Raw genomic sequence first — 12,030 nt, 5'->3', positions numbered from 1 at the left:
TGGCTGCCGCTCACAAGCAGGTGGATGGGGCTTCTGTCAGATGACCATACTAGGGTTATATGATTTCTCTGATGTCATAAAGTTCCAAGAGGAGAGAAAACTGTCAGAAACAGCATATTTAGAGCACTTTTATGTGTTTATTTAGCCTGGAAGTAAGACCGGTAACCTGGCATGATCTCAGCAGTGTGAGAAACCAGATAAGAAAAAGCACAATAGGTCCCATTTAACCAGCTTTTATCATTCCTAATTATGATTTTGTAGGTCTTTGTCACGCTTAAGGGCAGCTTATTATATCATAAGGTGCTAGCAGACAAGCTGTAGGGGATCATCACGTGACCTTTGGGTTACAGGGGCACCTCTAATGCTACCGAGCCAGATATTTGGCACCGAATGCTGCTGAGATTTAACTGAAATCACCTCACAAAAGAGCCCCTAGGAGATGGTTGTGGACGCTCAGGTAGTTGCTGTGACACTAAGCTGTGCCCCTGTCAGCCCAAACCCTAACACCCCCCCCCCCCTCCTCCTCATCCACCTCCTCTTTTCTCTCCTCCCTGTGGCTGGCTAGTAGCTAATTGGGAAGTTGGTAACAGTGTCAGAGAGAGTTGCCTTTCTCCAGAGGGCTTTCCCTCTCTGCAAGGGTCCAGGCCACCTCTTCTATGTGTGTGTGTGTGTGTGTGTGGGGTGAGCCCAGTTTGCCCGCTGGGAACGTTACACACACACACACACACACACACACAAGCACACACATGTACACACACACACTTCCCCATTTCCTGGTCCTTATTTGATACCTGGTGGGGATGCTATTCAGGTGACAAAGAGCTTCAGTGTGTGTGTGTGTGTGTGTGTGTGAGGGGGTAACAGATGTGATTTTACTCTCTCATTACCATGTGAATGAGGCCCCAGGCCCCCAGATTGGCTTCAACCACAGAAGAAGAAGCAGATTCAAACCTCCTCCTCGCTTTAACGTGGTGGCCCCTCACCTGGACCCCCCACCCTCCCGGTTCATCCTGTCTGATCTCTTTAGTCCATCTGAGCTCCCTGTTCATTCCACACACACACTCATACACACAGACGCACACACAGATCGACCTTTAAACAGCTGCTGATTGGCAGTTTTATGGCTGCGCAAGGTCCCACTCTGCTCAAAGAAATATTTCACAGGAGCGTTTTCTCTCTCTTTCTGCCGCCGCTGCCGCTTTTGAGGACTGAGAAGTGCTCGCTTTCGCTCTCAGGTGCTGTTTTGCTGAGATAAACGCGGCCGTGGCCCCATCGCTGTGGACAAGAATGCAAAACAACCTTGGCCAGATCAAACCGGTTGTTGTGTTAGTGTGTGTGTGTGTTGTGCTTTTTTTCCCCTTGCTGCTATCTGGCCAGTGCGACAGTTTTGTCGTCTGAGGAGAAAGGTGAAAGGAGTAACCACGGTGATGTGTCTCTAGCAGCGAGGTGGCTGGTTGTCAAAGGGTTGGAGGGGGTGGAGAGATTACTTCAGACACTTTTATGCAAGCAGAATGAACCAGACTGATGTTTTACTGCTTTTTTTTTTTTTGCAACATTTTTTTTCTTTTTCAGACCCCCAAAGTGTTGCCCAACTAGGTCTGCAACTGCTAACCTTTGCAACAATTGCTCAACTCGCAGACCAAACGACTTCTTCCACAAAACGAAGTCCTCCAGCTTTCCAGCTTTTGGAATTTTTAGCAATATTAAAAGATGAACTTCAAGCCTCGTGATTAATTCCTCCAAAATAGACGCCTTCATTTTTGTTTCCTTTCACCGCATCCCCATTCTCCTTCCTCACGGTGAATGAAATCAGCATCAAAAAGCTCCCGTTAGCCGGTAATTACAGCTCAGGTTCTGCTTAACTATTATTAACAAAAAAGTACAGTAATCTGGCCTGGCAGTGCAATATGTTACCGTCGCTTTCTAATTAATCTTACAGGGAGCGTAATAAATTTACAATATCAGATTGGCGCAATACTGTATATAGATTTATTAAAGCTTTTAATCAGTTCTGGCAAAATTAATTTTGCAATGATTGCTTACATTTGAATTTGCATATACTTAGTGCGAGTAATTTATTTTTATAGATTCTTTTTTATTAAACTGAGGCACGTGGGAGCCGTCAGAGATGAGGAATTGCTGGGGTTTTTTTGGCTTTCCGTGCTGCGAGGGAAAGGGTTTCCTCTTAGGTGTGAGGAAAGGTGTCACAGCACCTGTCCTGACAGGAGGCGACGGGTCACGTGGTGGCAGCCCGGGGTGTTGTGAGGAGGCTGTTTCATCCCTGTTTCCTGTTGTTTGTAATGTCTCTGCCTGCACTGAAGGTCACTGCGTATTAGAGCCATGGAGGAGTGTTTTTAACACCGCTGTTTTAGGGTTTACAGATTTTTATTAAGGCTTGAGATATGAGCCTATTTGTATATGAACATAGAGCTTCAGAAAAGCTGCAAAGCAAGTTTCCTGTTTCTTTACATTCTGACCTGTAAATAGTTGTTTCCAGAGAAAAATGCCCATTTTCTTTCAAAGTGTATTCATTTTAAGTTTATTACTGGGGGATTTCTTCCTTTCATTCTTAAAAATGTATTTCTACATACATAATGGAGACCAAATTCACCCTATTGCAGCACCAGTTTGTCATAGAAATACTCTTCAAACTTGGAAATGACTGACTTGAGTATGTAATGTGCGATTAAAATTTAGCGTTTTCAAATTATTTACCAATTTCTTGGAAAAAAAACTTTCACTTTAATGGGCGGAATGTTCCATTACCAGTCTAAATTGCTTGCCTGTGACCATAGCAACATTCTAGAATACTTCCTTCGGTCTGTTTTGACATTCTAGAATCTTGCCATAGCAACAATCCCACTGCAATTTAAGCAGTTGTGTATTTTACTTTTTCTCATTCTTAAGGGATTCCTGGAATCTTATTGATCATGGAAGTTAGCTAATATTTAATCTCTAACTTTGGTAAAAATGTTGTTCAAACCTGTTGAGTAATCCTGATAAATTCGCAAATCAAAGAAAGCACCTTAAATGCCACTTTAATGCCTCGTACCGTACTGAATGCTACCCTTTGCTGCCCTTTTGGCCTGTATTATCATAAAAATGCAAATATGGCCTGTAACGGATTCAGGTGTGTTTGCTACTTGATAAAACGCCACCTTCCTCCTCGTCTCGCTGTTTTCCTCCCGTGTAAATGCTCACAATAACACGAGCCTACAAAGAAACACACACTTGGGTACACAGGAACGCAAATGTACACACATACACAAGCACACGCACACACACTTGCAGGGCAGATAAGAGTGATTCATAAACAGATGAACCCAAAGCAGATGTGTTATCATGGTGGCACTGTGCACAAAGTACTGCAAGGCCACACCAGCTCTCCTGGGGCTCACACACACACACACACACACACACACACACACACACACACACACACACACACACACACACACTCACACATTTGATGAAGTCAGGTTTAAACAGGGAGACCTGATAACAGAAGGCTGCCTCTATCAATTTGTTACCCCCACCTCCAACTTGATCCAAGGCTCCGTCAGCAGATTCCTCCACCTGAGTGTGTGCTAACATGTTTGTCTATATTTAAAAACGCTATTTTTATACATGCATGTTGCGGCTGTGCAAAGGTGTGTGTGTGTGTGTGTGTGTACATGTGTGTTTTTTGTGGGGCGTGGACTCATGGCATTGAGCCACAGTGTCCCTTTGAGACTGGGCAGGAGGAGGAGGAGTGGACACCGAGAGAGAGAGAGAGAGAGAGAGAGAAAGAGGAACGATTTAGATAAAAGTCTCAGCTTGTGGCATGCACACACATACACACATGGACACACACACACACGCACACACACACACACACACACACACACACACACAGCTGCTATCAGAAACACATTATTATTGGAGAGAGCTGACCACAGGAGAACCCTGGCAAGCACCCCGAGATAGGCTCTTATATTCTTCCTCCCTCCCCAGGGAAGAATTCATGAATTAAATCTTTCTATTAAAGGTAACTCTCTCCTCCTCCCACAAGAATACAAACAAGGGGGAGAGAGAGAGGGAGACGTATTCAGTCTGGACCTGCAACTGGTGATTATTTTCATTACCAAACAATCTCCTGATTATTGTTTTGGTAAGCTGATCAATAAGTTGTTTTAAAAAAGACCCAGCCACTCTACTGTCAGCCGTCGGAGCTCAATTAAAGTCAGCACAGGATTCAGAGATGTTCAAATTGAAACAGCATGTTTTTACACTGTTAACATGTAGGAATAGATGGCACTTTTCTTCAAGTTCTGATTAGCAAGTTGTTAAGTTATGTAAGAAGTGTGCAGATATTTGTGTCAAAAAATGGAAAAAATCCAGCATTATATTCAGTGCAAGTGTTTCATATTAAGAAGCACGGCATAGATCCTGTTAATAATTTTAAAAAACGTGTAGGGAGAGTTTAGTTATTTTATTTTTCATTTTAATGAAAATCAAGTTCAAGAAATAGATTGAAATATTAATTATAACTAGCTATAATTTTTTGATTAAAGTTGAGAGGTGTCAAGAATAAAGTTGAAAAGTAGGAGAAATAAATAAAACCAGAAGTAAAGTGGAAACAAAATGTAGAGAAATCAGTTGGAATTGAAGTTAATGTTTAGAATACAGTTAAATTATTAAGAGTAAATTTAAAATGTTTCCTCATAAAACCAACAATTTTGCAAAACTGACTTGTTGACAAAGTTTAACAAATAAAGATTCAAAATCTTAATATTGGGAGTAAAGTTAAAATTTTGAGAATAAATTCTGAATGCTTACAGAGAATGACGAGTACGGGTGTAATATCAAGAACAAAGTCAGAAAGAAAATGACACCGTTATATAGTATAATTTAAGCCTAAATAAAGTTGAAATACTGAAAAAAAATACCATAATTTTCAAGATTCTAGTTGAAATGTCAAGAATAAAATCACAAATGTAGGAAAATTAAATCAAAACTTCAGAAGAAAGATAAAAGAAGAAGAAAGTTGGAAAGTAGATTAAAATCAAAATGTTAAAAAATACAGTTAATTTTTTAAGAACAAAGTTAAAATAAGTTTGAGAATAAAGTCAAAAAGTTGAGCAGAGGGTAAAATCAACATCTTAAACAAAGTGAAGTATAAGTTAAAATATCAAGACTGAAACTTGACCGTACAATAAAGTCAAAATGTTGGAAGATGTAGTTAAAACTTTTAAAATAAAGGAGAAATGCTGAGAACAAAGACGAAAAGTAGAAGATGTGATGAGCGTGTCGAGAAAACGTGAAAAAGTAAATAAAAGTTTTAATAATGGGACTACAAATGATGGAAAGAAGACAGGAGAAAGGTAGAGTAAACAAAAAACGATGGAAAGTTCGAAGAATAAAGATGAAAAGAGGAGGACATGATCAACTCATCCACAAAATGTTTTTGAAAAGTACGTAAAATAATGATGGACTAAAAGTTCAAATGTGGGAATAACATCACATCTTCTGATTTGTTTCCTTTTTGTTTCTAACAAACAGTAACACCGAAAGTCCTCCTTCCCTAGCGTGGCCCTGGTACTTGTCCATACTCTGGTTTGAATCCACGTGCGATCATTGTGTTTCGGCTCAGCTGTAGACACGCGTGTAAACATGTCCGTCTCTTTATTATGCTCGCAGCGGCTCCACACATCTGTTTTATTAGCTGTGTTTCCTTCTTCATATTAACCCGCAGGTGCTCTTGTCGCTGCCTGCACTGATGCTTCTTCTTCTTCTTTACAATTCACATTAATACCCGCACGCACAGAAAAAGCCCCGCAAATTTCAAATAGTTTAAAGCACTTGCTGCATTCATTCAGCTCCGAGCATTAAAAAGGGCCTTTATAGTGGAGGGGAAATTAGCGATGGTCTCCCTTTATGTGTGTAAGAAGCCCTGCTTTGCCTGTGACGACTCCAAAACTGGAAGCAGTTCACCCAGCAAACGTTTTCTTTTTTCCCCCTTCTGTGTGTGTGTGTGTGTGTGTGTGTGTGTGTGTGTGTGTGTGTGTGTGTGTGTGTGTGTGTGTGTGTGTGTGTGTGTGTGTGTTTGGTTAGTTACAGTAATTACGGCCCAATAACTGACAGCCAAAACCAGGCAGGAGAAAGTAGAAGGGGGCTGTTTTTCCTCAGCCGTGCGCAGCCTCGCTGCTGAACATCTGCTGAGAGATTTGCATATTAATTAACCCATATTAACTCTAATTATTCTGGGAAATTATCAAATAAATTAAATTTTCTAATTTTAACCGTTTTTTCCCCCTTCTTCCCGTTGCTTGACGAGTGTCAGGTAACGTGAGGAGACGAAGGGGAAGCTCACCTGTGCCGAGAAAACATTTTATATATGTATGGATATATATATATATTCCATCACCACCTCCCCCTTCTCCTCATCCTTCCCCTTTGCCTCCCAACCTTTCCCTCCTCTGTTCTTCTTCTCTGAATCCTCCCTCCCACTCTCCTGGCCTGGGAGTCCTGAGGGCAGCCAGGGGAAGCTTTTGTGTGTCTTTTTTATTCTTCTTCTTTGGCTTGTGTGACGAAGAGGAGGCAGGCGGTGGGGGGAAGGACGGGAGGTTTACTTCTTCGAACATTTGTTGGAGGCAGGAACATGTGTGAACTGGGGGAGGAGGAGGAGGAGGAAGGGGCGGGGTGGGCACAGATGGTGAATCCATGCAGGACCCGGCAAAGGTGGGACCTCTGAGCTGTTGAGCAAACCTTGAAGCTTTCTGTGCCTCCCTCGCCCTCCCCAGCCTGTTGCTCGGGCCTCCTCTGCAAATAAATGGCGCTTTAATTGAATTAGAGTCAGGGCTGCGCGAGGGGCTCCTCGTGGACACAACCCAGCGGCGATTCGACGCAGTCCAATGGGTCGGAAGATGCCACAAATATCGATGCTGCGAGTTTTTTCTTTGGTAGTCTCTAACAGAGGAAGAAAATCTGCCATTTGGTGGCCTCTTTACCCCCTTATGTGTCTCCGTGTAAAAATCCTTCTGTAATCTCAGCTTAATTATGCACAATCGAGTTATGAGCGTCGTTTGTTTTCGGGGCAACCTACGCTATCGTGCTATAGTGCTGTCGTATTAAAGTTAAACGACTGCAAACACGAAAGAAAAAAGGGCTACGATTGCCTCATTTGAACCCCGCAATCGGTCCTTTTTGCAATGCTTTAATGTCATCTGGTCAACAAGACTTATCAGACACATTAGTCGGAGCAAATTTCCTGAAAAACGCTCATGCTGGGAGGCTTTTCTTGGCATGAAAACAGTGCAGTATTTCTTACGTTTCACTCTCTTGCAAGCAGAATGATTTAAATTCCGTCAAAACTCTCATCACGTCGCAGTTTTTGGAGTTTATTTTGTTTGCCTCACTCTGGATGTCCACAGTTAGACTTTCTTTAACTTACTAAGCTTCGACAGTGACTTCTTTTACTGCTATTTGCTCATAAATCTGACTCAAAATTAGCTCTTAAACACCTAAAGGTGTCGTCCCCAGCAACTTATATCCGTCACTTACTTCACTTTGCAGCAGCACACCTCCCCCTCTCTATAGACGCACACATGCAGTGCCCAGACAGACGCACACACACAAACACTCCCAGGTTGCGTTTACACTTCACTGAGTTTTCACCATTCATCGTCTCTCCCTCCCCTCTCTCCGGCCCTCACCCCTCACTCTCCCCCTCTGTCTCCTTTCAGAGCTTTTGTTTGCCCTCTGCCACCGTCCTTTCACCGACTTGGCCCTGATTTGCCCCTTGTGCTCGATCACACCATTATACTGAGACAAGATAGCACAAAATATCCAAACATGTCTGCTATCCTTTTGTCTGGCCTGATTTGGGTTGGGGTGGCTCTGGTTTAGCGACTGAAGGAGGGTGTATTCTTGTTTTGAACACAAAGGTGAAATAATCTATAAAATAGTTCCTCTTTAAGGAGCGCTGTTAGCCCAGTTTGAGTTTTATTTCAGAAAAAATGCCTTAAAGTCTGTCTAAGGATATGTATAAAATAAGATTTAACCGTCTTCGCTGTAGGTGTGAGCTTTCCATCAGACAGGAGTAAGACTTACCCGAGGAAGTGCTTAAACTGTTGCAGACAGGAACAATGGCAGACAAAAGGTCATCGCGAGAATCCACTACTGCTGGCGGTAGCCACAAGGCAGCGACCTCGCTTCCACCTTAATGCCCTCCCACACACACACAAACACGGACACACTCTGACTAACAGAGCGCCCCTGCTTCCCCATCTCCCTCCCAGCCATCCAGGTGATCCGCTTGGCTCACATTCATGAGACAGGGAGCGAGCGCGAGCAGTTATCGTCCAATAGGGAGAATGTCCTGGCTCATTATCGGCGTAGGAGGCCGAGCGTGTCACCTGGAGCTAAGCCTCGACACTTGACTAAAAAGTCAGCCGGGGTTAGCGTGAGAGCGCGAACGTGGGTGTTAGTCATTCTCCCCGCAGCGATCACCTCCACCGTTGGCCTGCCGAACAGTAAGAGCTCTTTTTCCTCTCTGGCTCGGAGACTCCAGCAGGAAGGGCTTTTAGCGCAGCCTCCTCTGGGCACCTGATGACTACTTTGGGATTGTTAAATAAATGTGATTATACCTGTTAGCATTGTGAAGTGGTTTTTCTTGGCAGAACGCAAGTGGAACACCTCTGAACTCGGGCTTTAGAGCATAGGAGGGTGGATTTTATGGCATAGAGTAACCTAGTGTACTTGGGCATTGAAGAGAAATGTTCTTGATTTGTTGTAACCCAGCTTCATTTAACTTGATGCTACAATCAGATATCTGATATTTAAGGAAGCAGAAACAAGTTTTGATGCTTAAAATGAGGCACAGATATGGGTTTGCATGATTTTAAGAGTTAGATTTAACGACTAATGACCCAAAATACAGCTCTGAACCTATTTGCAACCTTGTAGACAATCATATCTCATTTTTTGCTTTTATTAAATTAGAAAATAATTTAATGATTTAAAAGAAAATAATCATTCCATCTGACATACAATAAAAGTTGTTCACCTTTTACCAAAAAAGTCAATTTCCAGCCCAAAGTCTAAGTCATCAAAGAGTTAATGTGTCGCTACAACCTGATTTCTATTATTTAAGGAGCCCAAACCACTTTTCTATGTTAAAAATAGGCCAAATGTAGGATTTGGGTGATTTTAGGGGTTAGGTTTAAGTACTTAGACACTAATGTATTTTTTGTGATGAAGTCACAATTAAATGATGAGCCCAATCCCTAATGATGAGTTTAGGAGACAAGGAAAAAAAGTCTTTTTGATGCATATCAGTTAGAATGATCCTTTTTTGTTTTGGTATCCTGATTGCCAGAAAAATAGCAACAAAAAAAAGATATTATAATTGCCTAGATTTAGTGTTGTGGTCATAACCAGTGATTACTTAGACCTCACAGAGTTTAATCAGGTTTCGTCAGATGTTTTAAAAGCAAACTTTGGTATCAAAGGCCCAACGGATCTGAACGTAAGCTCCTTTTTTGACTTTTTATTCTGTGTCAAGCACGCTCGGCTTGTACAGACTTATCATATATGCAAAAGTTTTCCGACAAACAGATGCGTGCGGTCAACATCAAAGACGCAAGTTGGTAGCTGCCTATTCCTCCAAGTGACTTTGGGCATCTTTGAACGCAGCATGTGGCCTGACAACTGTTATCTTTGGTGGGGTTTTTTCTTTCTTTTTTGTGTGCAGGAGTCAATTGTGATTCCAACATTAAAAGCGTGTTTTGATCACTGGAGCTACTCGTTCCCTGTCAAACCTGAAGCTTTGTAAATACAATCATGTTAGAGTTGGACTAAATTAATTCCACGGGCTTCTCTGTGTCTGCAGAGTGCAACTGTCACAGCTGAAGAATTGCCTGCGCCATTGTTTTTTTTTTTTTCTTCCTCCCTGACTTTATCAAAGAAATGATGAGATTTTAATAAGACTTTGTCCCTTTGCACTCTTGATTTTTTTCTCAGGCTGTCATTGCTGATGCTTCCAGCCGTACTAATCAATATTAGTCCTCACTCTGTACTTTTTTTGTGAGTGACAGAATAATGCTGGGACTGTGAAAGGGTTATGTCAGATAGCTTAAAACCTGATATTAAACAAGAATTGCGCTGCTACACATGTCACTTTAATTATCAACAAAAACGCAAGTCGAAGACCCCCCCCCCCCCCCCAATTTACCTTAAGAGGAGTAGAAGAAAGCAAACAGGTAGCGGCAACAGTTTGCGAAACGTCGTTCATAATTGCTTTTGTCAAGGATGACACTTAAGGTAAGAAAAGGAGAGAAGAGGAGAGGCACTGGAGAAGTAAACACTATCTTTTCTTTGTCTTTCGCTCTCCTCGGCAACACAAAAGACTGATTAAGAGTGAGGTTCGGGGAGGGGGATGAAATAACTGCCTGCGAAATATTAGTAGGTTAGAATTACTTTGTTGCTTGACACAATACCAATAGATGCTTCATGCTCAGAGAGGGAGAGGCTCTTGTCAGCAGTGGCACCTAAACAATGGCAGCTTTCTTGACGTTAATACTGCGCGTTTGACTTGACGAGCACCCCACTGTCATTTTGCCTTCTTGGAGGTATACGTTGAATGCGGAGGAGACAGCTGACGTTCGGGGAAGATTGCATCCACGGAGACAGTTCAACGCCCCCGTGTTTAAATTTGTTCAGAAACTTGAGGACAAGACGTCACGAGAGATAAGAAAAAGCAGCAGGAGACATAAACTGGTGTCAAAAATAAAAAAGAAAGCTCCTCTCTCTTTTTTTTTCTTTTTCTTTTGCTTTACTTTGAGGTCCGGTGTTCTCAGTCCTGCCCTGAAAAGTTTGCTCCGCTCCCTCATTCCTTATGTGGGAAGTCAGAACGGTGTGCATTGCTGCGGTGGATGTGTTGCTAAACAAAAAGAAGCTCCCTAGCTCCTTTTATTAGGGAAGAATAGGCCCTTTAAAACCTGTCCAGCCTTAGATAATTTCATTCAGCCGGCCCCTGCCCGGCCGTCATTGAATCTGCATCCAGAGATCAGGTTCACAGCAACGGGTTGATAGCTTCCCAAGCCTCTTGGCCTTTTGTTCTACCAATCCTGTGCTGCTGCCCCCTCCTCGGCAAGCTGGGGAGGAGGGGGATACAGAGCTGATGGGACATTGCTGAGGAAAGTTCAAAACTTGAGGGGTGAAGGGGCGCAGAGAGGTGAATTCCAACAATTTTTAAGTTAAGAGATTTCTAAATCTGGCAAACTTTCATCTCATTCAGACGTCTAGACGTTTGACAGGTAGAGACGGCTCTCTTTCAATCCAACCTTTCAAATAAAAGCACAATATCAATTGTACCAAGGTGGATGTGGACCACCCAGGAACTCCTAACGTCTCTCTCCACTCGTGGGTCTCCTGCCTCGGTTGCCTTTTTTGTCGTCCCCAAGGAGCATTACTGAGTCTGAACTTGCCTAAACCCTTGTGATCACACCTCTTGAAAAGGTTTTGTTTCCTCCGTCGATTGGTATTCGAGGCAGGTCACCGCACTCCCACCCTCCTCCTCGTCCTCCTCCTCATCTCCTCCCCCACTTTCTGCCTGCCTGCCACCCCTACCCACCACCCCCAACTGCCTCCCCTCCCACGTTTGAAAGCCCTGTTTTCATTTTAATTTGCACCTGTTGTGCAGTTGTTCGCTGAAGGCAAGTGCAGACCAGTCAATCGCACAGAGACGTGTCAGAAGGAGATGTGGGGAGGCTTATCTTTTGATATGTATAACGTTTTCAGAAATGCCGTGCATGAACTTCATCTGGTTGGCACTCCTGATTCTCAGAGAGTTCAAGAGGCAGGGACACTTGTAGCTATAACTTTGGCATAAAAACCGCCTTAATTAAGCTTGTTCATTCCTCGCAGGGTCACAATGTGAGGAGTTCTGCATATTTTCCACAAACAAGATATAAATCTATTGATTTTCACCGAAGCTCTGCTGACTTGTGGGCTCGCTAAGGCTTTTTTTATGACTCGGAAACATAAATT

The 12,030-nt window shown here is 42.9% G+C and overlaps 1 protein-coding gene across 6 annotated transcripts in view; it reads left to right on the top strand.

Annotated features, from left to right (window-relative positions):
* zeb2b (zinc finger E-box binding homeobox 2b) overlaps window positions 1–12,030 on the top strand; it is a 98,505-nt gene that overhangs the window by 60,195 nt on the left and 26,280 nt on the right. The window lies entirely within an intron of this gene.

This window comes from Astatotilapia calliptera, chromosome 23 (genome assembly GCF_900246225.1).
Source record: "Astatotilapia calliptera chromosome 23, fAstCal1.2, whole genome shotgun sequence".
Taxonomy (NCBI): domain Eukaryota; kingdom Metazoa; phylum Chordata; class Actinopteri; order Cichliformes; family Cichlidae; genus Astatotilapia; species Astatotilapia calliptera.
This window is presented reverse-complemented; position numbering and strand designations above follow the sequence as displayed.